Source organism: Eptatretus burgeri, chromosome 16 (assembly GCF_056783735.1).
Source record: "Eptatretus burgeri isolate ZD-2024b chromosome 16, Ebu_testis_v1, whole genome shotgun sequence".
Classification (NCBI taxonomy): Eukaryota; Metazoa; Chordata; class Myxini; order Myxiniformes; family Myxinidae; genus Eptatretus; species Eptatretus burgeri.
In genome coordinates this window covers 57,652,626-57,679,284 of record NC_140976.1, presented here as the reverse complement: position 1 = coordinate 57,679,284, position 26,659 = coordinate 57,652,626, and the positions used below count along the sequence as shown (strand labels likewise).

General features: G+C 42.5%; 1 long non-coding RNA gene across 2 annotated transcripts in view; it reads left to right on the top strand.

Annotated features, from left to right (window-relative positions):
* The window catches only part of LOC147011116 (uncharacterized), a 173,531-nt gene that overhangs the window by 14,777 nt on the left and 132,095 nt on the right, over positions 1-26,659 (top strand). The window contains exon 1 of one of the 2 annotated variants that reach the window (XR_015052500.1): positions 10,577-10,692. The exons of the other annotated variant lie outside the window; for it this stretch is intronic. This is a non-coding gene — a long non-coding RNA (uncharacterized LOC147011116). Of the gene's footprint in view, positions 1-10,576; positions 10,693-26,659 lie in introns of those variants that run through there. 2 annotated transcript variants of the gene reach the window in all.

Here is a 26,659-nt window from a genome sequence, read left to right as displayed (position 1 = left end):
AGAGATTTGTGACAGGTTGTAGCACCAACCAAAATATGGCAACAATACTCCATGGCAGGTCATATCTTGGCCTTGTATAGATAGAGCATAGCAGCTGGAGGAAGATGTCGCTGAGAACGAAATAAGCAGCCTTAAGACACTGAGATTAGTGAGAGGCACTTTTAGCGATACCAGAGATATACATTTCCCAGTTGAGGTTTGAGCTGATATCCAATCCAGCAGACGGATATCAGGGGGTTCTTGCAAAGGTGAACAATTACACAAACTACAGTCGATTGTAAAGGAAATTTATCGGCAGAAGTCAGATAAGGTACCAATTTCCAAAACCCAAATACACTTTCGGAAAATTTCAGTGTTCAGTGCAGACAAATCAATCACTAAAGTGAATTGTAAAATTGTGATTAACCTCATCAAAATGCATTCCTAATACTTGGTTTACCACCATGGTTCAACTTCAAAAAGAGGTGGGTCACATTTCCTTCGCTGAGGTTAAATTCTTCCACCGAAGACAGCTTTTATGGCGCATGAAATATCTTGGTGACGAGCTGTATTTTCGTTTTCAGCACTAGATGGCATTACAGGCTACAAAGAACGAATTCCAGCGTTTCACTTGTCCTCGTGATGTCATATATTTGGGTGAAGATTGCAGGAAAGTTTGTCTGTAGCCATGGCGAAAAACAATTCCAATCAAGCTCGATAAAGCTTTTTGTTTGAACAGTATGTGCAGGTCATGGAGGAGCTTGTACATGTACAAAGCGTGTCGGATAAGGACATTTATGGACCTAAACACAAATTGCAAGGGCATTTGTAAACATTGGACAAATCAACACAATATATGGGATTTAAACCTCTGCTGCCAACTCGTCATAACTCATGTGCTGGGATGGCAACGCAAACAGGCCAAACCGTTTTCACCATGTTATATCATTATCCTCATGCTTTTTGAAAAAAAAGAAACAAAATGGGGGAAATTGTAATTGGCTCCGTCTGTTTGTCCGTCTGTCCATCCGTTACGCTATCTTCTCATAAATGGTTGTGCAGAAATTCACCAAACATGGTAGTTATGATCACCACATGGCACGAAGATGCAAGAGCAGTATCGTTTTGACCTCGCCCCCAGGGGGTGCGGTCAAAAGGTCAATCCCCCTCCCCAAATGCAATTACGGGCCTATTTTGAAGCATTTTTAAAATGAAACTTTGTATTTGCAATTAACATTGGGGGACGCATGAAATATGTAACCATCCATCCATCCATTGGGACCATTCTCTGTGCAGAGCATTACTGCTGCCTAAGCAGTCTCCTTGGCTATTAGGCACAATCCTGGACGGGTCGCCACTCCGCCACAGGATACCAGCAAGCTGGCACTCATTTTGCCGACCTCAGAAGGATGACAGTCAACCCCACCTTGTATAAATTCAACAGCTGAGTGGGATTTCAACTCAGGATTCTAGGATCCCAAGTTCACCACCATAACCATGAAGCCAACACCAGCCATGAAATATGTAACAATGTTTTGGATTTGACCCCAAGTTCATGTCCCGGGGATCGGCACTTTGGGTCGGAGGTGTCAAAACGGGGAAAAAAGAAATTTAAACTCCAAATTTGATATTGGGTCATTTCTGGTGGAAGTTTTTGCCGCATTTCAACTTTTTTATATGGGAAGCATGGTGCCATCGACTTCACTCGAGTTGCCTTTTTCTTTGTGGGTTCAGCTACCTGGTCTCCACTGGACTTATTCTTGCTTTTTGCAGCATGAGCAGGAGGTGCTGAATTTTGGAGTATGTTATCTGACGGAGAAGGTGAGTCAGCTGTCCGATCTGTTGAATGTGGATTTTGCCAATGGGATTTTGGGTCAGTAACTTGGAGAAAAATCAAATTTCCTGGAAGTACCTTTCCTCGGAAGCAACCTACAGGTCAACAACCTTTGTTGAAACCCAGACCAGAAACCACAGTTTTCTGAAGTTAAAACTTAATTCTGTTATATAGTCAGATTAGTTTGGTACCTAATATTTATTTTTGCTCAATTTCTCGAACGTGTTTGCAAAACTGTCATCTGCCAGTGAATCGCAAGTACCACCAATACCAACAGATGAAAGGAGCAAAATGTGCTCTTTGGGAAACAGAATTAATTTCACACGAGATCATTTGAAGGCAGGTTTCATATTTGTTTATTGATGCCCCTGGCAAGCTGCATTCACAAGAAGGGATTCAAACCTGCTAAATCGTGTTACAGCGGCATATGCTCAAACAGCTTCCTGATCCAATGCCCCTAAAACGAGAAAAAAAATTGTATGCACAACACAGAGCTACAGACAGTCTAAGGCATCAAAGACGGTCCTTCTGTCGAGATATTCCCAGGAGCTTTGCTTCCGCTTTATACTTTGACTGCAAATCAACGCTTCTTTGCATGACCTTTCTGCCTTTATATAACACCTCCTGCCCACACTGAATGTCATATTTCCTCTTTGTGCCTTCAAATTACTCTACACACGAGTAAGCTCACAAACAGCTTGCATGTTGTGTGCGTGATGTGCCGCTCAGTGACGCTTCACAAGATCCAGTTGTTTGAAGGCTTTGGTGGGAAATACTACAAACATAATTTCCTCAACCCCACTGTTATTTATTTATTTATCGATTATTATTTATTAATTTGACAATTGCATAGTGTAACGGGGATTAATTTCCGTGGCACCCTGGCAGCATCATTCCTGATGCATGCGGTTGTGCTCATGCACATTCAGTGCTCATGCACATTCAGGCAGACATCTAGAATTTGGCTTGAGTGATGGGGATGATTGCATACTCAGCAAAAGACACAAAACGATCTATAGCATCTATGCAGCAAGCAATACTGGAAAGTCAGTTCCCAGCTTTATGTCCATCCGAGGGTTGGCGAATGTTCTGATGCCTGCGAAGCACATCATGCACTTTAGAATTAGATTTGGAATCGAACCCAGCCGAGACAGCTCAAAAGCCAGTGAGCTGTGGGAGGGAGAGGGAAGGAGGGAAGAGAGTAAAGAGAGAGTAGAGGAGGAAAGAGGAAGCAGCAGGGGAACATGAGAGAGAACATGAGACAGTGTTAGTGCATTTATAAAACCATTACAAGGACTTATTTGCTTTTCTTGTTCCATTCATTACGATCTTACTTCTATCAACCTGAACATTACATCTTGCGGTCACCTATAAAAACAGGGTTGTACAGCATCCTCAAAATGGACATAATAGGCCTTATTGTCTCACCTGTTTTACTTGCTCAAACCTACAGTACCTCTTTAACAAGAGTAGACCAATTTGGCTCTTTGCGTTGATGACATTGATAAACAAGATAATCTTTCCCCGAAACGCGGTCTTTAACATTGTTGCTCCATGTTGTGCTGCAGCAGATACTGCAACTCCTTAAATCACTTTGCACTCGATCGGGTAGGCAGTCTCCACTGGATCATTTCTGACATTCAATGAGCTAATGCCATGGAATTGACTCTCCCTGACAAGCTTGAAAAGAGCTTTGGTGGCTTCATCAACTCGACTCCGACTTGACTCCTCTCGATTAATAGACCCATAGAAGGCGTGAATGTGGCCTTTCACACTCACTAACTGAATGTATCTGTTCGTGGAACGAGCAAAGCTATTTTCTTGCTCTGTGCGTGACTTTACAAGGAACCACGTGCACTTATCTCCCCACCGGGACTCAATTTAATTTGGCAGGTAATATCAGCCTCGCAGTTATGTGTTGGCTCCAGTTAATTATGCACACCAGCCAGGTATCTACACTCGCCTGGGTTTCAAAGATGCAGAAGCAGTTCCTCGTGTCGTCTCAATGTTTGTTTGTTTGTTTGTTTATTTGTTTGTTTTTATTTATCTATTTTTTTGGGTGATAATGCAAGCAACCGTCGACTGAAATGGGACAAAAAAAAATTGTTTTGGAATTGGAAAAAATTGTTCTTTATTTATTTTCTCACCATTATTGAGAAGTATGTCGTGCTTGGAAACATTTACGATCGCTGCAATGACTCGCTTGTATGAATGAGCAATGTTGCCATTTTTTATAGATCGATAGGCCTTCCCAGCTTGAGTTGTGGCAATTAAAAATTCATAGCCCATATAGAGATGGTCAAACAAAATTGTCTTCACATTTGCCTTTAAGTCTCTCTTTGTTGGAGCCTTTTTTGTTGTTTATTTGGGGGGGGGGGATTATGAATTTGAGGAATATATTTTTCCTTAGACTTCATTTCTGATTGTGAAAATTAATCTTCCCTGAAAAGTTAGAGCTTTGAAGAAAATGAAAAGTAATTTTCGAGACGGCTTGAACGCATCTATGAATTACTTAATATGTTTGAGAGCTTCAAGAACCTCATTCTCTAATCCTGAGAAGTTATTTATGATTTTGTTTGTTGAATTTATTTATGAGTTCGTTTATTAGAGTATTTATTTTTTTTCATTTATATAAGGCTCGTGGTGGAGCTTTACATAAATCGCATGCACAACAAAGACGAGAAGACATCAATGTACCTTTTGTCTATAAAGTTTCGGCTCATGAACGAGTGGGTAATGGAGGGTAGAGGGAAATGCAGGAAATCATGGCAGTTGATCAACTGTCTCACAGGAAGATTGGCCAAAAGACAACCATGCCCTGGTACTCCAGACTTTATTGCATGCACTCTTGTTGAGAATGGCAAGCACTCCCACCTAGATTGGGCTCTTTCTAGAGATGTCAATGCCAAACTTAATCCTTTGTACCTTGAGCTCCTTGGACTTTCGGTATATGGAGGGTGCTCCAGGAAATGGAGGTTTGAATAGCGGCTGGTAAAACGGCCACTTGGGTTCAAAGGGTTAAATAATTTAGGGAGTCACCATCTGCAAACTGTGGTCACACTTGTGAATTCTCGCCACTTGAATTAAAGTCAGCATTTTGCATCCTTAAACAAGGAAAGCACTTGGCCCTGACAACGTACACTTTGAACAGATTATTCACGCAGGTCACGTGATGCTTGAATGGCTCAGAAGCTTCATGTCACACTGCTTATCATCTGCCAAGTTCCCTTGCTTTTGGAAGGAGAGCAAATGTTATGGCAATCTTATGCCTAGAAAACCGTACCAGGTCTAATCCATGGGCCAAGGCATATATCGGTACCATCTGAGGAAACCAAACTTTAGGGCTACTAAGTTATTGGTAGGGATTATATGATTATTTCAATATGTGATAACCGTTCCAGAAGAGCAGCTTAGTGTATGTATTTTGCATTTTTACCATTTTACCATTCTGAGATATTGACGTTTTGGGGGAAAATAAAAAAAACAAAAAAAACAAGGACCACTGGGAGGAAGTGGCAGAGCTGAAGTCCACGCTGGAGGAAGCAGACACCCGAATGCTTCTGCATGCTCTGCATGCAGCAGAGGCTGGGTACAAGGCTGTGGTGATCACTGCCGAAGATACAGATGTCCTCGTGCTGTGCCTTGCCTTCAATAAGGACATCCCATGCCCCGTGTATCAGAAGTGTGGTACGCAAACCCGCACATGGTTCCTAGACATTGACAAGCTTGCTAGATCGATGGGTGACAGTGTCTGTGATGCCCTGGTTGGACTGCACGTGTTCTCCGGTTGTGATACAGTCAGTGCCTTTGCAGGCCGGGGAAAGATGGGCGCCTTGAAGCAAATGAAGTCGGATAAGACCTACCAAGAGGCCTTCAGTCAGCTCGGTCATTCATGGGAAGTATCCACCGAGCTCTTTCAGAAGCTGCAAGAGGTCACCTGACACATGTACGTGCCGTCTACCAACACCACGAAAGTCAATGAACTCCGACATCAACTCTTCTGTGCCAGACGGGGAAAGATAGAGTCCACTCAGCTTCCACCATGTGAAGACTGCCTCTTCATGCACGTCCTCCGTGCAAACTACCAGGCTGCTATTTGGAGGCGCTGTCTGCAGTGCCAACTCTATGTTCCAAGTCCCAAGGGTTGTGGATGGACCACTGATGATGACTGGAAGCTGGCCATCGAGTGGATGCAGGGTTCTCCAGCACCGGATGCAGTGTTGCAACTGCTTTCCTGCAAGTGTGGACGGTCGTGCAAACTCCCAGACTGCACGTGCCTTGCCAATAGCCTGAAGTTCACTGACATGTGCAAGTTGCGAACCTGCAGCAACCAGCCCGCTGATGTCGAGGAAGAGGTTGTAGACCTTGAGGACTCTGATGCTGATAACAGTGATGAAGACTAGACTACTGATCCATGGTGTGAATGTTTTGGCACAATCACAAGGACATTCATGGCTACAAATATGCATGAGTAAAACATAGTACATAAACATGCCACAGTAGCGTGGTGAAATTTGGGTTATCCGTAAATTTCACATTTTGGACACTTGTTGGAACTAGGGTAGGGGAAGGGCAGTTCCTTTAACTGTGGTAAAAACTTGTAAAATGTTCATAAATGTTTTCCTCATACAACATGTGCTCTCCCTGTAGGCTACTGCGGTTCAGTAGCAACTACCCAGGGAACTTGTATGACAATATTATTAATTAAAATGTACTGAAAATCACTAATCAGCAACATTTTGATAGGCCCTATTGTTCACCCCTTTCTGCCATAAAACAAATTCTGCCTTCAGGAATGACAGAAAGGATTATTCGGATGGTATAAATAAAGCATTTCAGACATGTATTTGTGGTTTGCAGTTCATTCTAGCCCCATGTGGAAACAGCAATTGCATCATTAGTGAATGTTTCTGAGTTTGCCTTTTCGCTTTCATTATGCGGAGGGTGGGTACATTCCAGAGATGATAACTACCAATAAGCTGCCAGTCTGCAATGGTTATCACATCAAAATATGATATATATATATATATATATATATATATATATATATATATATATATATATATATATATATATACACCAATTCAAAAATCATAACTAGGATTGGTTTCCTTAGATGGTACCAACAAGTGGAATTTCTGGCCTGGGCCCATGGACGAGTCGTTTCAGAGAATCCTTGGCTATCGCTGGTCTGACTTTGTGTCCAACGAGCGGTTGCTTAGAGAGACCGAAGTGAGATTTGTTACCTGCATAATCCATGAGCATCAGCTGTGGCTGTATGGACATGTGGCTCTTTTTCCTGATGCTGATCCTGCTCACCAGATTCTCTCAGCAAGGGAGCCTCGCGAATGGAGGAGGCCAATGGGTCGATCACGTGCTTTGTGGTTGCAGCAAGTTGATCAGCATCTCAAGGAGATGGGGATTGGCTATGCATCTTCCTGGGGGATGGCCAGATGGAGGCCCCTGGATTACAGGCAAAAAGTAGGCACAATGACGTGCTGCTCCATACCTACCTACCTGACTGAGTCTGGATTTGGGGGAATTCACCTGAAGTAGGTTAATGGCAGAAGTATGCACCATGAAAAAACCTGCGGAATAGTGAGGTGAGGGCGGGTTAGGACTAGGGTTGGCTGAAGAAAAATCATTGCTGATGCCCAAATGTTCGAGTGACTGAACTTCTTCAGGAGATTTGTTAAGGAAGTTGGTAGGGATGGGGGCAGTTACCAGACTTTGTTTTTGGTGAGATACCAAACTGTTTCCAGAAAATCATAAAGATCATTGATGAAGAGACATAACAGGACTGTGTCAAGAGATTGCCTTGGGGAAATCCAGCCTTGCCAGGGAGAGGAGATGAGAGGATCCTGTTGAAAGCCATGCACTGACTGAGAGTAGAGGAAGTCAGTAAGCCAAGAGTGGATGTGGTCATGGATGCCTTAGGCAGAGAGTTGAAAGAGCAAGGTTGCGATCCAGTCTGTGTCAAATATGTCCAGAGAGTTTGACCTGTTCACGTCACGGAATAAGTTGACCCAGTCTCGGCCAAACCATCCTCTACAGGCCCAGGCAGCAACCATCCTCAGCTTGCAGACATGTTTGGTAAGAGGAAATTACTAATCTATTGGATTTCCCTTCAAGTTAAAAAGATTTTGATAACTAAAAGCCTGGTATTGTTACGGTTGTGGAAAAGGCACCCCTGGGATGTTGCATTCAATATGTAGGGACCCCTGAGTTAGTGATATCATTAGTTTATGTGTTCAGATCAGTCCCTTCCCTTTGTTCAGGGGATGGGGAAAATGTGTTGAGTGGGATTAACGAGGTCATCCCTTTCATGTAATTCCCCAACTTCCATCAAATTTTCCATTTTTCCCACCTTCCATCCACCCATCAATTCACTAATGCATCCATCCATTTCCAATCCCTTACCCTTTCACCTCCAAACCACTACATTAGGTTCTGAGTTGAATGGTGTAAAACCTCTATTTTCATGGGTCAGATGATTGAGCTGACTCGTCAGCCCTTGTGTAACCATTTACTTTCATTCTGTGGCGTTGTGGATTACCAATGTCATAATTTCAATGATTCGAGTCGTATATGGGTTTCAATGTCAGGTCAGGCCAGATTAGATCTGTGACTTGCAACAGGTATCATGTAAACCTGTACTAACCTGTTCCATGGTCGGGTTGTCGGCGAATAAACCGTCTCCCCCACCAGGTTTTTTGGTGAGGAGGGTGTTTGGATATGGACATCCAGCAGGATTAAAAACAAAACCTGTCAAAGGGCGGAGGAGCTCCTTGTGAGCCAACGGCCATCCATATCTAGTGCCCAACTGTGTCTGCGGACGTCCTCCTGCAGTTGGGTTACTTCTTATTAGGAGGTTGGCGGCAAGATTTGCACTCCGGCCACCGGAAAACCCTTCATTCCGCAAAACACAAAAACGCAAAGAAATCTGAAGACCCACTCCGTGGGAGTACCTCCTGTCCAGCTTCCCTTCGCAGGGCAGCTCACCAGATTATGGGATTGGGGCAAAGCCTCATGACGGGATGTTGAGGTCGTGGAGAGATTCACTTCCCTTGGCAGTGATATTCATGTCTCTGCCGGCTGTGAGTCAGAGGTCAATAGACGTCTGGGTCGGGCCTGGGAAGTCATGGATTCACTGGATCATGGGGTGTGCCGCTGCTGGTACCCGTGTGGGAGGACGAAAGTCCGAGTCTTCAGGTCCTTGGTGCTTCCAGTTTTACTCTGTGGATGTGAGACTTGGACTCTGACCAAGAATCTGAGACTGAGACTTAATTCCTTTGGTACCAGGTCTATTCGGCAAATCCTTGGCTGTCACTGGTCGGAATTTGTGTCCAATGAGCGAATGCTGAGAAAGACTTGGATGAAATTTGTTACTTGCATAGTCCGTGAGCATCAGCTGCGGCTGTATGGACATGTGGCTCATTTTCCTGACGCTGATCCTGCTCATCAGATTCTCTCAGCGAAGAAGTCTCGTGAGTAGAGGAGGCCAATGGGGCGATGACGTGCCTAGTGGTTGCAGCAGGTTGATCGGCATCTCAAGGAGATGGGGATGGGCCAGGCATTTGCCTGGGGGATGGCCAGACGGAGGCCCCTGGAGTACCACGGAAAGTGGACGCAGCGATGAGCTGCTCTGGCGCATGCTCCCATACCTGACCTGACATGATGGGTTCAACATTGTTTGTCTCATGAGGATTCTTCTTGGTCTATAATTGCTGATGTCGTCCCATGAGCATCCTTGAATAGTTTGTGGTCCACTGCTTCTTCTTCTTCTTCTTCTCCTTCTTTTTCTTCTCCTTCTTCTCTTTCTTCTTCTTCCACGTGACTGCAGTTTAATATCATTGGTTGGCTCTGACTTGGTGATATTACTATTTAAGGTAAGTGAACAGGTGATCCACTAAGTCAGTTCAAACACGTGAACAATACCTGCCTGATTTGTAAACCCATCCCTTGTTTTCTTTCGGTCTTCTTGCATAAATCAATGAATATCTTTCTGGTCTTTCTTTGTTCTTGTTACTGTTTATTTCTTTATTCACTTGAATAATGTTTACTGCTTTTTGTGGTAAATTAATGAGGTTCCTATTTTATTCTGCATGGCTGTGCAGTGTGTACAATATGCACAGAGGGAGAGAATACTGTAATTATGGACTGCCGAAAGACTTACTCTGTTTTTATGCTCGAATGTATTCCGAGGGATGTAACATACTGAAAGGTTCTTGTTATCCTGTTCTTCCATCCATACAATACAATCATGGTCGACAATTGATACATCAATCCCATCTATCTATAATTCCAGATATAATGTGTGTGTGTGTGTGTGTGTGTGTGTGTGTGTGTGTGTGTGTGTGTGTGTGTGTGTGTGAGTGTGTGTGTGTGTATGTGTGTGAGTGTGTGTGTGAGTGTGTGTGTGTGTATGTGTGTGTGAGTGTGTGTGTGAGTGTATGTGTATGTGTGTGTGAGTGTGTGTGAGTGTGTGTGTGTGTGAGTGTGTGTGTATGTGTGTGAGTGTGTGTGTGTGACCAGTTTCCCGACAGCCACTGGTCCAATCTAATTTAAACTTGCCAGGTATGTTGCTGGGGACCTGAGTATGTGCCTTTTCAAGGTTTGATATTAATCGGACGAATGCTTCCCAAGGTATGGCCATTTATTTACCAACCAATGACGGGACACGTTGCTGCGTGGGCGTGGCCGAAGCGCCATTTAGTTACCAATCACAGGACACGTTGCTGCGTTGGCCGGTGCGCGGCCGGCCGACGATGACGTCAAGTGCCGTGCTGGTTACCATGGGGATCGGTGCCTTAGTTACCGTGGGGTAGGAGTGACAATGGTCAATAGCAGCGAATGTCACGGCAAGCAAAGACAGAGAGGTAAACTTGATTTTAATTTGGATTTTAATTAACTCTGTGTGTGGAAGTATCACAGCAGTTGTTACTTCAATGAAAGTGATTATTCGTGGAATGATGTGAACATTCCGTACGGGCACGCACCACTTCCGGATGGTGATGACTCAATGTATTCTAATAATTTCTCGATTTCTTATGCACATTTATAGATAAACACAATGCCCCAATCCAGTCGTCGTTTACGAGAGCGAAGGAACGGCCTGTGTGGTTGTTTCTGGCTCGTGGTTTGAAAGCTTTTGGGGTGGGGGGGGGGGTTGCATGTACGGGCACGCGAGAGCGAAGGAACGGCCTGTGTGGTTGTTTCTGGCTCGTGGTTTGAAAGCTTTTGGGGTGGGGGGGGTTGCATGTACGGGCACGCGAGAGCGAAGGAACGGCCTGTGTGGTTGTTGTTTCTGGCTTGCGGTTTGAAAATTTATTTTTTCTTCATATTATTTTTTTTGCACGTACAGCCACGCACGTATGGGCACACATGTACGGGCACGTACTAGTAGTATAGAATAAGCCATCCGTGCATGCATCGGAGTTCCACCCATTTGTTTGCGTTAGACAGTTCGCCTGACTTTTCTTTACTATAGTCACCATATTGGTACTTTCTGCTATGTGAAATCACAGATATCGTTGGAGCTATCATATTCATAATCCTTCCCGATTCGTTAAGGGGATTTGAAGGCATGAAGTGGGGAGGGGATTGATGCCTTCAGACTGGGAGGGGGAGGACTTGGGGTTGGGGGGAGGGGTGAAGCAAAGATGCAACATAGGGGTGGGAGTGGGAGGTTGAGGCTTTCGGTGAAGGGAGGGGAGGGGGGGTAGGGGTTAAAGAGGTGTCAGAATTGCATGTGCAAGTTTACTCACAGTAAAAATGTAATTGGTCACGTGTGTGTGTGTGTGTGTGTGTGTGTGTGTGTGTGTGTGTATGTGTGTGTGTGTGTGTAAAAGTCACTGAAGGGAGGTGATGCAATCACCCTTTAGACAATGTGCGTGTACAGTATAAATGGTATATTCCCTATGTGCAGAGGGATAACATTTTGTCTCATATTAATTTTAGTTATATAATTCACGAACTATTCATTAATTGTATTTTCCACAATGATGAATTAAAGTTTTTGTTGTTATATAAATTGGGAGTTTTGAACAAGGATTTCCAGCATGTACATTCACAAGAAGTTAGCTTCAGGCATTGTGGGAAAGATTTATGAGACCAAAAGTCTGGAAGCCTGAAAGGTTGGAGCTCAAAGTCATTTCCATGTCATTAGTTAACGGAAAAGGAAACTTCTTATTCAAATGCTGAGGGCCATGACAGTTAAATGCATTCACTTTAAAGGAGTATTTTTTATGCATAGAACTATCTCCCGAAATGAATTATTTCAAAAAGGCATCGAGGCTGAACTTTTCATAGGCCTGCTGACACTCATCACAAGGACATGACACCCTACAGTGAGATTGAAAATAAAAAAAAGTGTGTGTGTGTGTGGAAGGGGATATAAAACAGCATAAAGAGAAAGAAAAGGACAAGAAAAAGTTCGGTTAGAATCTGTTCGTGCGGAAACGCATTTGTCCTGCCTTAGGCCCTGAAAAGCTGAAGTGAGCTGCTTACTGGCAGGTGTACTCGCTGCAGTGGGGTTGAACTCACGTGGGGCTTGTCCAGAACGCCTCGTTGCCTCGCTAAATATACCAGGTGACCTGCCTGTGGCTCCTGATACAGCCCAAGCTTTTGGCCAAATTGTCAGAACCAAGGCTTTGGTTGAATGCTGTGCTGTTGTTTAACACACCAACGCATTTTGTGCTTTGGTCCTGGGGTACACGACGTCTGACCAAAAGGTTCTGGGATACATTTATTGTGGGGAAATAAAGTGCAGTATACCATAGGGATAGTAAACAAGTGGCATGATTGGCAACACTTGCTGACATCAAATCTCTGGCAGGAAGCCGCCACCCTGTCTCAGTCTTCAGTGACGCTCTATTTTATGCTGACATGTTTATTTTTCTGTCCCATTATATAATATCTGACTTGAAGGAGCAACGTGTGTGCAACATATTCTGTGTGAAACTTGGTAAGACAGCCACAGAACATTATGAAATGTTTATTACTGCATTTGGGCTTGAAGCTCTCAGATGTTGAAAAACATTTGAGTGGTTTGCTTGGTTTAAAAGTGGCTGAACTTCTTATTGATGATCCACACTGTGGCCATTCAGTGACCTTGCACAGTGAGGAATCAGTTGCTCATGTTCATGACACCACCAAGTGGTGGAAGAAGGTGGCATCTTCTACAGTACATGCCAAACGATTTTGACTTATGATTTCGGAATGAGGTGGGTCCCGGTGAAGTTCATCATTTTTTTGCATGGCAAAAATGCTGGCAGAAATTCCGGAGACTGAGATGCCCCACTCTGATTGGACGAGTGAGCAATGGCATAATTGACAACAGCAGGTCAGACCCAATTATGCAGTTTGGAATCAATCGATTGGAAAATGAAGGAGGGGAAGCATTTTAAAGGTTTTCCTGAAATCCAATATGGCCACCATGTCATGTGACCTATGACGTCATTCTAATAAAATACATCAACATGAGTAGTGGACAACAAGTCGTCCAAGTTTTAACTCAATTGATTGAAAAGTGAAGGAGGAGATGCAGTTTAATGGATTTCATGAAATCCAATATGGCCACCGGTCACGTGACCTATGACGTAATCCTTAGATTATGCATCAAGTCAAGCGTTATGTCATAGTTGGTCAGAGTTTCAAGTTCCTCCGATTAATGATGTGGCCTCTGGGTCACCAACAAATTTCATGGAATCAAAATAATAATCATCCAAACATTTTCAAAAGGGCACCTCTCGGTTCCTTAATAAATGTATACCACATGGCCAAAAATATATGGAGACACCTGCTCCTCCAACATCTCATTCCAAAATAATGGCCATTAATATGGAGTTCCTCCCCCCTCCCCTTTCTGTTATAACAGCCTCCACTCTTCTGGGAAGGTTTTCCACGAGATGTTGGAACATTGCTGCCGGGATTTGCTTCAACGAGATGTTGGAACATTGTTGCGGGGATTTGCTTCCATTCAGCTACAAAAGCATTATTGAGGTCAGGCACTGATGTTGGGTGATTAGGTCTGGCTCGCAATCGACATTCCAATTGATCCCAAAGGTGTTCACTGGGGTTGATGTCAGGACTCTGTGCAGGCCAGTCAAGTACTTCCACACCGATCTCGACAAACCACTTCTGTATGGACCTTGCTTTGTGCACGGAGGCGTTGTCAAGCTGAAACAGGAAAGGACCATCCCCAAACTGTTGCCACAAAGTTGGAAGCACAGAATCGTCTAGAATGTCATTGTATGCTGTTGCATCAAGATTTCCCTTCAATGGAACTAAGGGGCCTAACCTGAACCATGAAAAACAGCCCCAGACCATTATTCCTCCTCCACCAAACTTTACAGTTGGCACTATGCATTTGGGCAGGTAGCGTTCTCCTGGCATCTGCCAAACACAGATTAATCCGTTGGGCTGCCAGATGGTGAAGTGCGATTCATCACTCCAGAGAACGTGTTTCCATTGCTCCAGAGTCTAATGGCGGTGAGCTTTACACCACTCCAGCCGATGCTTGGCAATGCGCATGGTGATCGTAGGCTTGTGTGCGGCTGCTCGGCCATGGAAACCCATGTCATGAAGCTCTCTATGAACAGTGCTTGTGCTGATGTTGCTTCCAGAGGCAGTTTGGGACTCGGTAGTGAGTGTTGCAACCGACGACGGATGATTTTTTCCGTGCTACGTGCTTCAACACTTGGTGGTCCCGTTTTGTGAGCTTGTGTGGCCTACCACTTCATGGCTGAGCTGTTGTTGCTCCTAGATGTTTCCAATTCACAATAACAGCACTTACAGATGACTGGGGCAGCTCTATCAGGGTAGAAATTTGATGAACTGACTTGTTGGAAAGGTGGCATCCTATGACGGTGCCACATTGAAGGTTACTGAGCTCTTCAGTACGGCCCATTTCGACTGCCAATGCTTGTCTATGGAGATTGCATGGCTGTGTGCTTGATTTTATACACATCTCAGCAATGGGTGTGACTGAAATAGCCAAATCCACTATTTGAATGGGTGTCCACGTACTTTTGGCCATGTAGTGTACACAGACACATTTTGTATCCAAGGTCAAGGCTCGTAGAAGAGCGAGAACACTGAACAGATCAGGATGCAACAGAACAAAAGGAGCAATAGAGAGGGGGGGGGACAAGCAGCATGGTTGAAGGACAAAATGGAAGGAGACGGCTAAATAATGGGTGTGGGGTGTATTACGACAAGCAAAAGTACAAAGCAAAAAAACAAGTCAATCACTAATTGAATTTGGGGTTTCAGCAATTAAATATACATACACAGCAAATAACACTACGCTAATGGGCGTTGTGTTATTACCTACCCCCATGGACAACAAAACTGGGGTCAGTCTTAAACAGTAGTCAGAATCGCCAATCCTGCTTCCATGGTGAGGCCTCAAGGTATAAGTTCTATTGCGGGCATGAGGGTGAGGGAGGTTGGAATGATTGATGCCACGAGGTTCCTCAATGGTTTTGCATACCCACTGACCTCTGGGCTGTCAGGTTAAAGGGGTTTTTTGTTTTGCCCTCAGCAAAACACTGTAGTCACGCCGCAATGCTGAGGTGACTAGGCCTTGGCTCCATCTCACAAGCAGGTGACGTAGAAGGAGAACTATCTGTCACCACCCCGAGTTTCCAGGGCTATGTCAATCCATTCTCTATCCCCTCCATCTGAGGTGCCACAAATCTTTCACCAATCCAAAACAGCAGGAAGTCAGCCCCTTGCTCCTCATACTTATTTCCTCAGTTAGGGATCAGCACACCAAGACAAAATGGTAACAAACTCCGAGTCCAAACTCAAGAACAAAACTCAAGCCACCATTATCTCCGGTTCCCTGTCCTGAAAAACCAGCAGATTCCCACTTCAAAGCACAGCTGGTTTCCACTTCCTGCTCTCCAGCCAATCACGGAAATTTAAATCCTGGGTCATATCACATAAGTCAAACTCAGGGGGAGGGGTGGGAGCAGGAGAGAACGAAGAGGTCACACACCGTAACAGAGTGTGGGGAGGAATGGGGGGTAGGGTTGGATGCAGGGGTGGGCAAAATGGATACAGAAGCAAACACTCAGGAGGGAAAACTGGAAATTTGGACGGAGGAGGGATTCGGGTGTGGGTGTATAAAATATCATGGTTTGGGCTGGTGGATGATCTGAGATGGTGGTGAACAACTATCTTGAACACTTGGGGGGGGGGAAATGAGATTGAAGAGAGTGTGGAAGGTGGCTCCACATGTGGGAAAAAAAGAGGAATAAATGAGTGGGTGAGTAGTGGTTCTGGATTTTGGCGTTTTCACAAGTAGTGGATTGCTAATGATCCGTGTGCTTCCTGCAGATACTTGGGGGGACAAAGCAGATGGAAGATGACAAAGGGCAAATGATAGGGTGAAAAGAGCAGAAAGAGGATGTGCAAGAGCAGCAGAGCAGGTTTTAGGGCATGTGAGCTGATACTGCCCAGTCCAGTTGCAGAGTAAGAGTAGATGGTTGCCAGAAACTTCTCCACCTTTTCAGGTGCAAAAGACAGAGTCCAGGAGCAGTTGAGTGTGACTGGGTAGGGTGGGTACAGCTTCAGCGAGGGGTTGTGGACACAAGATTTGGAAACAAACACAGAATTGAGACTTTCGGCCTTCTTGCTGGTTGTCGGCTGTGGTGCCTTTTGAAGTCTCAGAGAGAGGAGGGGTTGAGGGGGAGCATACTCCTGAAACGGACTTACCAAATCACCACCAGATTTTAAAGGAGGAAAACCAGTTTGAAAGTTCAACCATGAGGTTAGGCAGATGTTATTTTTTGGTTCTCCTGAGAGTAGGCATACACTTGTGCACTTTGTGAAATAAGCTGAGTTTGTCTTCATTGTTTGTGCAATGAACTGAGATTGCCTTTAATATATATATATATATATATATATATATATATATATATATATATATATATATATATATATATATATATATATATACATATATATATATATATATATATATATATATATATATATATATATATATATATATATATATATATATATATATATATTTTAGTCTGATGGAACAGCTGGGTGAGGTACGAAGTGGAATCCCCATTCAATGTCCAGGATTCCATGGTACGCTTATGCAAGAGTGGTCCAAACACAAAGTAAATCCACCACCTCCTGCGTGATCGATGTGATCGTTTCCTCTGCATGCCAAGCCTCCAGAATCTGTCTTCTGGTTCTGTTCGGGGTCGAGCAAAAAATGCTAATCCGAATCCCATTGAGCCAAAAAAAATCCCATAAAGGTGTTTGTCTGGCCTTGAGTCCATGTTTGGCAACGGCTGACCTGTTGGGATAATTGCACTCAAAGGAATGGTGGTGTTCAACAATACATTGGCCTAAGGTCCTCCCTGTCTCTCCCACATACTCGGCTCCACCGAGCCCCCTCGGCTCCACATACAATACCCCTGCCCTGTGCTTCCTAAGTAACTTGCCCTTTACCCTCATAAGGGCTTTCTTGAGAGTGAAGACCAGCTTTAAACTTACCCTCACTCCTGCCATTTTCAATACTCTGCCAGGAATCTATAACATTAAAGATGTTATAGTTCATCAACAATTGAACATTCCAACATCATGAATGATTATAATTTTTCTACACTTGACCAGTAAAATATTACAGGAAATCAACTAATAACTGTAATCGTAAAATTTTTCTCCAATAAATGATGTACAATACTATCAGACCCCACTCTTCACAATGGATACATTCCTGGAAAATGCTGCAAATAGTGAATCTGCGAATAACGAGGCATTGTTTCAATAGAAAAAGGGGGGGGATAGGTTCCTGGCAGTTCATGATTCATGAAGGAAAATTCTGTGAAAAACTGTGAATATGCTCGCGAAAAACTGTGCAGACACACATTAAAAAAAAACAAAAAACCCATGAAAACGCAAAGAAAAAACAACACGAAAACACACATAAATGCGGAAAAAAACCCACATGAAATTGTGAAGCACAGGGCTGCAAATGTCAAAGCAAGTCACATTTTATAAACCGCGAATATGTGGGGTCCACAAATCGTGAATCCACGAATAGCAGGTTCCGACAGTACTTATGACTTTTCTTGCTATTATTGAATATGACTGAAAAAATCAGTAAGTATATCCAGACTCAGAAGAAGTATGATATAATACTGGGAGCAATTTTTATTTCCATATCAATCCTATTTCCAAGATAAAGATAACAACAATAAAGAGGCAAAACCATTTCATTAAATTAAAGAAACATATCACGCAGTAAGTGGGCCAATCCAACACTTACCCCCATGCGACAAAATTGTCACAAGAGCTACAGTTCAGATACACAGACAGAGGGAGATGGCTTGGACTGGTCCCCTATAGTAATAAACACAATGGTTAGTTTAATCTTATTTGCATAAAAATGCAGAACAAACTTATAGAAAATCACGTTTGTGGAAAATAATCCAACATGGTCAAGGGTAGGCTACTCTTACACTTATATGTAAGCCCCAATCCTTACACTGTGTTGAATTCAGTTATTAGCTGGGCTTTCTTTCAATTTAACCTACTTCACTTCGATCTTGCACTAAAATGCCAATATGTGAGGATTCCTGCATTATAAGCTCATACATTTACCTGGGAAAATCGATCGCCAAGGAACCAAGATAGTTTATCGTCCTAACCAATGACTCGGGATGTTACAATTACACTGATGTATGAGTAAAATAGACGCAAACATTTCAGGGGTCGTACTTGTATGAGCCTAGGTATAAATTTAGTGATTAGCACAACAACTAATTGACTAACTGCATAGTTTACATTGAACGGCTGTCAAAGAGGTGACAAGGATCATGGGAAGTATACCAAAAATTTTTGTTGTATGGCTTTGAACATCTTTTGCTCGTTACATTTAACGAAATATAGATATATATATATATATAGATATATATATATATATATATATATATATATATATATATATATATATATATATATATATATATATATATATATATATATATATATATATATATATATATTTTTGAATTAACTGTAAGAAGTATAAGATGTTTATATATGTATGTATATGTCACAAGTAAATATATATATATATATATATATATATATATATATATATATATATATATATATATATATATATATATGTTCCTGAACATGTGTATTGTTTGGTACTTTAATGAAGAAGTGCACAATTCTTATAGTTTATGTAGCTAAGCTGTCTGACTAATGTTGTTCTTCAATATTTTAGGTTGTTTGAATGTTACGGTTTGTTTTATTTCAATATGTTCTATTCAATTAATTTGAATTTAATGTAAGTGCTATTTAAAGTTTTCCATGGTGGAATAATAATAAAGTAAAGCGTTTGCGGTTTACACCGTGTGTTGGTTCTTAAAAGAGCTATTTATATTCTTTCTCCTTTAAAAATGACTCAAAAGCAAAATAAAAAGAAGAAAAGCAGGCCTCCATGTTTTGGGCAGCATGAACATACTGGGGAACATGGCGTGGCTGTATAATTATCCATTAATCTGCTTTATTTCCCTTTGGGTTTTGTAAGTTGGACAAGATATGCAATAAGATTTTTCTTTTCACAAAAAGTTTCCAAGCTAAAAATATGACTTTGTCCTCAAGGCTTCAGGAAACTCACCCAGCCCTGGGAATGTTTTTTATTCTCATTGGAAACTACATAGAAAAGTACTAACAACTGTCTCCGAGTTTCACTGGTGCAGGACCATTTCTTCATGATTGGGGGAAAAGAGAAACCTCTCTCTCTTTCTCTTTCTCTTCTCTCTCTCTACTTTTTTTTGCTTGAGAGAAGGAAAAGTAATGGAACAATTTTGATAAGGCAGTGGACGAGAGTAAACTCCAATGGAAGGGACTCTCGGGGTTGGGAGTTTTGTGTAGAAACTGTGCTTTCCATTGTTGTTTTGGATTAATTGGACAGTAATGTATTTCATGAGGGAAATTCGGCAATGTAAGCAGAAGTCTATTTTACGGTTTTAACCACCGTTTTATTTTTACATTAAATATACAATATACAGTTTCGGACAATTCTCATTTTTTTTGAATACATAGCCTAGGCTCGTCGAAGAGCTAGGACACTAAATGGATCATGACGTAACAGACAAAAACAGGATGGAAAAAAGAAAACCATCAAGCCAAGATAGAGGGAGACTTGGACAAACAATGGGTGTGAGGAGGAATGGGGGGGGGGAGGGTAGGAGAGGGGTTGCATGGGGTGGACAAGATGGATTTAGAATGAAAATCAAAGGAGGGGAAACTGGATATTCATATTGCCAAATGAATCTAGGGAAATGGGTGGAGGTAATTCAAGATATTCTAGAGCTTTAAATATCCATTCCATGATGGAAAATTCATGCCGACCATACTCGGTGGTGTTGTGGTTGGAACATCTGCTCGTTAATCTGGGAGGTTGGTGGTTTGATTCTGCCCCTGGCTGAGTCATACCAGACTTCAAAAGTTGTATGTGCTGCTTCCTTGCTTGATGCCCAGCATTTAGAGGATAGAACAAGGATGAATCTTATTGGTTGGTTTAATCAAACCTGCAAAATCATCCCCACATTTCTTGCTTCAGTAATAGAAAATTTTAATCCACAAAATCTAGTTGATTATATATGTGCAGAATTACTTTTTCCTGAAAGAAATGTTATTATTATTATTTTTTTTACAACTGCACAAAAAGCTGAACCATTTTATAACCCATTTTACTTCCTTAATTCCTTTGTATTTTGACACCCTTTCATCCTCCTGTCATGTATTTCATTTCAATGAAGCTCTGTCTGGCTGTGCTTATCTTTAATTGTGTAAGTTTCAGGAAATTATGAATGAATCGTTGATGGAGAAGATGTGGAAGTGAATGCTTATCTTCTTGTGGTGGAATTGTTCCATTTTTAGCTCACCTGGACTTTAGTCCAGTGAGCTTATGCAATTGAGCAGTGTCTGTAGGTGAGTGAGTGAGTGAGTGAATGAGTCAGTCAGGCCATAAACACTTCAGTCATTATCACTTGAACCAAACATACAATTTTAATGAAACTTAGCCACAAGCTTCATATCTGATTCCTAATGAAGGTGTATTAACCGCATCAAAATCTGCACTCATGAAGGAAGTCTACGGGGGTGGAGGGGGGGGAGGGGGGAGGGTCAGGGGGATTGACCCCCCAAAATAGGTATTTGCTGTCTTCTCAGAAACTACACACACAATTTCGATGAAACTTGACCACAACCTTCATCACATGTGATGTACTAAAGTTTGTTCATGGCATAAAAAAAATCAGGGTCTAAGGGGGTCTGCGGGAGATTTGAGTGACTGTTGCTCCTCAGCTAGGTGAGCTTCAGGGCGTGCATTCATATTTTTGTTCTTGCCTTCACCCTGCTGTCCTCCCTCACCCTTCCCCCTTCTCCAACACATCTGAACCTATAGTCTATTCAATCTACAGCATCTTCCTTTCATTTAGTTTTTACATTAACCAAAACTTTTTCACAATATTGAAAGGTATTTGAATCTTGTGCCCTTGCTTTATAGAATAAATTGTGCAAATAAGTATCAGCATGACGAAGAGCCTAGGAGGTTCAAAAAACAATCGTTAGAAGCACCATGAGTGTCTCCATTGACAAATATGAACTTAATATATGAATTATTATTATTTTATATATATATATATATATATATATATATATATATTTTCTACACATAATTGAGGTTTATGAAAGAGATAGAGTTGAATGGAAGGGAACAAAATCGAAAGGAGGAAATGCCAATAACAGAGTAGAAGCAAGAGTGAGATTGAGGGGAGAAGGATAAGGATGCATTGGAATGAACAATCTGCATACAAGATGAATGAAACAGCAAAAAGAGGAAGGGGAAAGTGGGAATAAAATAGAAAAGGAACAAAACAACTGAGAACACACAAACAAAAATAGGTGAGGGAGAGCGGAAAAAAATCACAATAACCTGGAAAAGGGGAGGACTTGGAAATGGGGCCATTTGCAGCAGAAGAGGTCACGAGTATGGATGGGAGATGACCCAAAGTCGTGGTGAACACCTATCTTGAAGACCTGGAGGGAATAATGGGACTGTACAGACTTGGAAAGTTGATTCCACAGGTGAGAGTTTATTAGTTTATCACAATCCCCAGATTTGTTGCATTGTAAAGTTCCATAATTAAAAACCTATTTTTCAGTGTAATGTTGAAGAAAACCATCACTGTAATTACTTCGTAAACTTTTTGAAAACCTCTCTCTTATTTCTTGGCAACCAATGAAATCAAAGTGTATGTTCGCAACTTAGGGCCCTGTCACACCTTGACGTTTTAGCCAGTGTATGGCAAGGTATCAAAATGTATGTAAAACGCTGGCGTATGCTGAACTATTGATGTTTTAAAAAAAAGTTTTGGGCATATAAGAACGTGTTGGACGTGTGCATAACATATTAGTAACGTACACAGAACGTTTCAATCACATATAGATAACTTATACCAAGGAATGCTGAGCGTGTTGTGGGCGTTCACAACCTATGCCCAACGATAGTCTAACTTATGATGCATAGCACGCGGCAACGTATCGCCAACAATCACGTGGCGTAGGCTATTAATAGGCTGCAGCTCGACGATTCAAATCATAACCGCACTAGACATCAAAGTGTGAAGCCGCCGTCACACCTTGACGTTTTAGCCAGCATATGCCGACGTATGAAAAATTTGCCGAACCAAGCTGGCACACGTCGAATACGTTATGGGTAAGTTTTGTATACGTTAAGAGCATGCCGGCATACGTTGTAGTACGTTGGCATACGTCGTAGTATGCTGGCATACGTTGTCATACGCCGAGTACGTCGAGAAATTTTCAGCATGTTGAAAATTTCTCGACGTACTTGGCGTATGACAAACGTTCCGCATACGCTGGCATAAGTTGCAGGCACGTTACGCGATCGTTGACAAACGTCGACACACGTTACTTGTACGTTACTCATAAGTCGAAACACGTCGAGGTAATGGTTAGCGTCAGTGTTCCAAACTCCTTGGTTTTTTTTTCTTCTTTTTTTCTTCGGTATGACGGTGATGTTGACACTTCGATTTCTAGTGCGGTTATGATTTAAATCATTGAGCGGCAGCCAATTAATTATATTCGATCATAACCACACTAGAAATGGAAGTGTCAACATCACCGTCACGCCGAAGAAAAATTTAAAAAAAAAAAAAACCAGGGAGTCTGGAACACTGACGCTAACCATTACCTTGACGTGTTTCGACTTATGAGTAACGTACAAGTAATGTGTGTTGACGTGTGTCAACGATCACGTAACGTGCCTACAAAACGTTACTCATAGGTTAGAAATAAGTTTCGGGTATGCTAAACATTACCTCGACGTGTTTCGACTTATGAGAACTTACAAGTAACGTGTGTCAACGATCGCGTAACGTGCCTACAACTTATGGCCAAGCGTAAGGCGGAACGTGTGAGTCATATGCTGGCATACGTCAAAAAATTTCAAGCATGGAAAATTTGTCTAACACCTCGGCGTACTACGACATATGCCAGCGTACTACGACGTATGCCAGCGTGCTCTTAACGTATACAAACTTACCAATAACGTATTCGACGTGTGCCAGCGTTTTAGCCAAATTTTGCATACGCCAGGCATACGCTGGCTAAATCGTCAAGGTGTGACAGGGCCTTTACGCAAGTTGTGCAGCCAATGAAGTATATGTTGCAGGATGGTGCGGAGGTGGCACGCTTGCCTGTGTGCTGTCTTGTCTATATTTGATTCCAGACCTGACTCTAAACTGCATGATTGGTGCTCCACAGGTATGACGTTGCATCACAAACTGTGCCATCCTTCAGATGGATGTTGGCCTGGTTATCCCGTCTACTAGCATCAGTGGGTGGATGCTAAATATCCCGCAGTTTCTTTTGTGAAAAGCTAGAGAGCAATCGCTGGCACCCTGAACAAATTGCAAATTCCTGTCCAAATCACCTTCAGTCAAAAATCAGGCAAGCCCCCCCGAGCCGGTTCGTGAAAAACACTTGTGCCAAAAACTTTCTTTGGTTGACCTACAAGAAGGGAATAATTGGGACTGTTTAATAATTAGTAGAGTAGTAACGAAATTATTATTTTAAAAATCGGGATTATGGTATGCCCATGGAATAATTTTTGAAATAAAAAAAAAAAAACCTTTTTCCCAACACTTAAAGTGGTTGCAGAAACTGCACCAATTAGCGAGATTATTTCCTGCTGCAAAGATCCATCCTGACATATGATATTTTCAGCTCATGCTGGCAACTCCTCAACTCGCCGATGCTCCATTGTTGAAATAAGGATTGCATGGAGGATTACAAAGCAAGGAATGTTGCAGAAATCTGTGCTCAGCTTTCACGGTCGTTGGTGTCGTGTCTGTAAAGAGCTTTATGAAAAATGCATAGAAACCGCTATGGTATGTTGATTAATAATTAAAACTTCATAACCAGGTAACAACAGCAGGGCTTGAAGAAGGGTGATGAGAGGGATTGCTTGTTGATTGATGCTATGGCAAACTTCCTATTCCATTCACTTGCTGCTGTTCTTTTCTTCTTTTTTTATTCCGTCCTTTGCTGTGAATTTCATCTTTAGTTCTCACACTCTGGTATTTCTTAATCTTTTAGCTTTTCCTTTTATCAAGAGTGTTATTATTATTATTATTTTTTACAAATGCTATACTTCACCAATCGATCTATCTGTCTGTCTTTTCACAGCTATAGGATAATTAACTCGAATTCAAATGGGAAACCATTGTGCCTGTTGTATCTTAACAGATGTGCCATGTCGATACTATTGATGTAGTGCACAGTTAAATTGCTGTCACACAATAGCCTGCTCTTTTTGAAAACTATAATGGGCTATTTTGTCTCCACAAGCAAATAGTTATAGATGAGACATCTCGTGTGTGTGTGTGTGTGTGTGTGTGTGTGTGTGTGTGTGTGTGTGTGTGTGTGTGTGTGTGTGTGTGTGTGTGTGTGTGTGTGTGTGTGTGTGGAGCCCTCCCTGGACTTGAAGTGTCCACCTTCGTTTCATTGAAGAATTGTAATTCATCGGCTAAGTTGTGAAGTTTTGTTCTCAGAGTTTTGTTCTGAGAGCTCTTTTCAGGATCGTCACTGAGGCTCGGACAGCCTCCTACTGTAGTTCATTTGTGGTAATGTTCCCAGGGATGGTTTGTCGGATCTTTGCGAGGTAGTTTAACAATACTTTAGCTCTGAATTTGTCCTGATCATGCAAGCACAGAGAGGAATGAGATAAAAAAAAATTTTACTCTGTCTGCCTCCCTGGCAGTCAAACAAAAATTTTTGTACACATAGTTAAAGCTTGTGGAAGAGTTACTGAATGAGTACACTGAATGCATAAGGATGTAACAGAAAAAAACCAGATGCAAAACCCACATGCAGGAAGAAGGAAACTCCAAGGAGGAAGCTGGAAAATTAGGAGGGATTTTGGGGGGTAGGGAAGTTAACGAGGGTAGAAAAGATCATGGTTTTGGATTGGGGACGATGTAAGATGGCAGCGAACAGCAATCTTGAAGAGCTGGAGGAAAGAATGAGATTCAAGAGGATGTGGAAATTGATTCTAAGGGTGGGGAAAAGGAGGAACAAATGAGGAGATGAGCAGTGATCCTGGATTTAGGTAGTTTCCCCAGAAGGGGGTTGATGGTGGACTGTGTGAGGTGTGCAGAAACTTGGGAGGATAAAGCACGGAAAGAGCAGAGTGTGCAAGACCAGAGAGGTGGCAGTTGAAGACAGAGAGACCACCGACCTGTCTGCGATGGCGAAGTGATAAGCCCATAGACTCAGCATCAGCACAGGAGATTACAATGATCTCGATGGCCTTGGTTTCCACAGCATCAAGCTGAGCAAGATGTGAGCTAGGGGAGCCGGCCCAGAGGGGAGAGGAAGAGCAATATTCCATCAAGCTATTGATAAAGGCCTTGTAGGTGGATAGGAGATCAGGTGTGCCAAAAAAGGACTTTGTACGATGGAGGATACCCCGTCGCTGGCTGGCTTTGGAGGACAACGTTGAAATGTGGTTTGTTCATGAAATATCATGGCTGTTTTTGACAGCTAGAAGTTTGAATGACTGAACCTCCTCAAGAGGATTGTTAAGAAAGTAGATGGGGTGGGGTTGGGGGTAAAGAAGGATTGTCAGATGGTTATGTCAGAGAGAGAGAGAGAGAGAGAGAGAGAGAGAGAGACGAGAGAGAGACGAGAGAGAGACGAGAGAGAGACGAGAGAGAGACGAGAGAGAGACGAGAGAGAGACGAGAGAGAGAGACACGAGAGAGAGAGAGAGAGAGAGAGAGAGAGAGAGAGAGAGAGAGAGAGAGAGAGAGAGAGAGAGAGAGAGAGAGAGAGAGAGAGAGAGAGAGAGAGAGTTGGAGAGAGATGTCAGGATTGAGAGACATATTCCAAGTGTTTGACCATCTTGTGAATTTCTTTCAAGGTCTGAAGAGAGGGAAGAGGCTGCGGCCTGTCTGAAGGATGAGGGATGTCACAGCACAGGGTAGAGTCAGCAGGAAATAAAGAGAATTTTCGACAAAGAGTCGAACAGATCATTGATGACTATGAACAAAAAATACACCATTTTACATCATTACTCCTAATCACACTTGCCGTTCACAGACTTTGCCCATGTCCTTGTTTCTGAAGACTGCGTAAGGTGTTCCATGAACTCTAGTCTTTAAAGTAATACACTGCAACTTATTGCCTCTGCCACCGAAGGTGAATGGAGTTTCTGTTTTCACCCATGTTTGTCTGCCTTTCTGGAAGCAGGATATCAAAAAAAGAT